Here is a 3,114-nt window from a genome sequence, read left to right on the forward strand (position 1 = left end):
CACACACACACACACACACACACACACACACCGCCCCCCAGCTGATTTGAAGGTGACGGCAGCAGCGGCCACATCTACAATTTCGAGGTAAAGAACAATTGAGGAACACAAGGATATATACTTTTTCAACCTAGCGTGCATACCTTTTCTTACCTAACAAAATGGGCTCGGCTTCTAGTTTATTTTGAATTGCCCACTTTATTTTTCATCTGCAGAACACAAAATACGGAATGATTCTGATTTAAAATTTCAGCATACTGATTCATAATTTGCCTAGTCAGCAACTCTTAAATGCTTGGCAGGACTAGCTGAATTTAAAAACGTTTGCGTGGTGAATGAATGGAAGTCCCTGTATAGCAGATAGCATTCAGAACGGGACTCCTAGCCTGATGTTTGGTGGCTTTCATGTACTCAGAGGTGCCTCAGGAGACAGGTAGAAAGGTCATTATCCTGGAAACCGTTTGCTGTGCTCTGCACACAATGTTGTCATGCGTCAGAATTGACTCGGCAGGCACTAGCAACTGCAATGACAGCGGTTTGGATACACCCTTGCTATGTTGCTTGAAAAACTAGGAGTTTTAGCATGTAGTTCTTTCCCTTGGTCTGTCTACTTCTCATCGTAGATCCATACTGTGGGTGCTCTCATTTCCTCGTAGGCTCTAGTTGTTGAGGTCTAAAATTTTTAAAATTTCTGCTTTGTTCTCCACTGTCTCTGCTGGTGCCTGTAGCCAATCTGACCTCTGGCCTTCATGGTTTTAGCTGCTGACTAGATAACACTGGCTGCATTTGTTGGTCACTTGATGATCGGATGGCATTCCTCTTCAGAACATAGTGAGCCCAACTATTTGTCCTCACTCAGAAGGTGGTCCAGCCCTGACTCTGAGATGGGTTCTTTACTTGCTTCCTAAACAGATGTCCTCTTGTATGAAGACTGGCAACGTTTTCTAGGCTCAGTCTTCCTTCTCTGGTCACCTTGCTTGGGTTCTAACAGTCTGCAGTGACTTCCGGGACAATGGTGTCTTTGGAACTAATGATTGATTTACATTTGTTCTTCCTTAATTTTCTCCAGCACTGTTCCACGTGTAAACTACTGTCCTAGTGGTTACAAATCAGGCTGTACTCGTCTGTTTGAAATCACTAGCTCTCCATGGGAGAAGATAGGACTTTCTACTCTTGTGAGGAGTTGCCAACTCAGAGATGCACAGGAGCAGTTCCACCCTGTTGTGTAGGGTCACCATTGACTTGAGGCCATGGACTTGATGATGTTGATTTTGTTTCCATTAATTTTTGCACAATATTTTAGTAGAGTGACTTAATCTATCAATCAAGAATATAGGAACCAGTGGGGTGGGGTCAGGGAGACAATGCACTGGGGGAGCAGGACACTAATCCACCCAGGGGGAGGGTATTGTTTATATCTCCACAGAAATGGGAGTGTGAGTGCAGACTCCACCATGGCATGCCAAACCTTGAGGTCAATGTAATCACACGGAGGAATGCACAAACAGAGAGGTCTACAGGCCAGCCCCAGTCAGAGTCAAATTGACACCCCCAACCCTACCCCAGCCCCACCCCCACCAGAAGTATGTGCTGCAGAGGAAAACGCCAAACTTACAGATTGGGGACAGGGGCCCCAACCTGCCACACCAATATAGAAGCAAATTAGAAGGAAAAAGCGAGTGTGAGGGACTAGACCCCATACTGGCACACCAAGTCCCTGAGGATGCATCCCTGCATGGAGCTGCTAAGGCACAGCTGCTAAGGAGCAGCTAGCAGTTGGACACAACCATTACATCATCAGGACTTAATTCTATTTAGCCTCATTGATTTTTGTGTCCTATATTGGTGTCTTATTATTTGGGGGATTACTATACATAGTGGACTGTGATTCCCAAGCAAAAGATTCTGCTTCCATAAGCACAACCCTCTTGGGAACTGTGGGGCAGTTCTTTGTCCTAGAGCATCATTGAGTCAAAATTGGTCTCCGGGTAATGGGGACTGGGATCTGATTCCTGATAGTAAAAAGCATGTATAAAAGACAGGAAATATTCATCCTTCTGAGATGGCTACCTTTAGGTCATCACATAAGACCAACTGAGGCGACTCTCTTTGTCATCTACAAGGAGAAAAGGTAATATTCAGAATCAGCTCAAAAAGAATCCAAGTGTTTTTATTATAAGGTTTCTACCTGTGCAGCTGAGGGCTGTTAAAAGGAAACAGCTGTTTCAGGTTTTCTATTACTGACCAAGACATCCCAAGCAACAGTCTTCTGCTTTAAGAGCTTCTGCTTAACATGCCTACTCGGTGAGCAAAAAATACCAAATACGGAAGATAGAAAGGGAACATATCCATCAGAGTTCAAATCAATCTTACAAAGAATTGATAGTGTAGTATCCATTAATAGTAGTTAGAGGCAAGGCCTATTGGCCCTTAATGTTCGCCAGTGGGTAATAGCGCCAAATCAGTTGGTGTGACTTCAGCCAGATTCCAGACTTAAGATTAAAACAGAACAAACAAACAAACAACCCAAAGGTATATACTTGCAGCCATCAGGTTGTTTCTGGCTCATAATAACCCTTTGAGACAGAGTACAATTCCCCCTGTGCGTTCCTGACACTCTAACTTTTTACAGGAGTAGAAAGCCTCACCTTTTATTCTGCGGAGCAGTGGGTGGTTTTGAACTGCTGGCTTTCCAATCTGTAACCTACTGTTATGGGCAGGCGCTGAGTGAATGGAACCTAACAACAACATGCCATCCAGAGTCCTCGAGGCCTTGTCATGAATTCAATGGAAGGGAGGTTGTGTGTGTGTGTGTGTGTGTGTGTGTGTGTGTGTGTGTGTGTCTGGTTTTAGTTAAGGGCATATAGAGATAAGTCATTATTCGTTTTGGGAGCTGGTGTAGTAGCAAAAATGGAGCAGTAATGAAAGTGGAGCAGTAAGATCCTGATGATGTATCTAAGCGACTGGGACTTACAACAGAGATTTGTAACCCTGTTTTGTTTTTTTTTAAAGAGAAAGAAATTGGATTGAAATTAGGAAATTAAGCTTACCAAGGTATCTGAGGGTGAAGCTGGGGAGAACGGGACCTGAGTGTTTTTGGATTGTGTGAGCCTG

This window comes from Echinops telfairi, unplaced genomic scaffold, assembly GCF_000313985.2.
Source record: "Echinops telfairi isolate 266 unplaced genomic scaffold, ASM31398v2 ScPeMD7_3533;HRSCAF=4204_1, whole genome shotgun sequence".
Classification (NCBI taxonomy): Eukaryota; Metazoa; Chordata; class Mammalia; order Afrosoricida; family Tenrecidae; genus Echinops; species Echinops telfairi.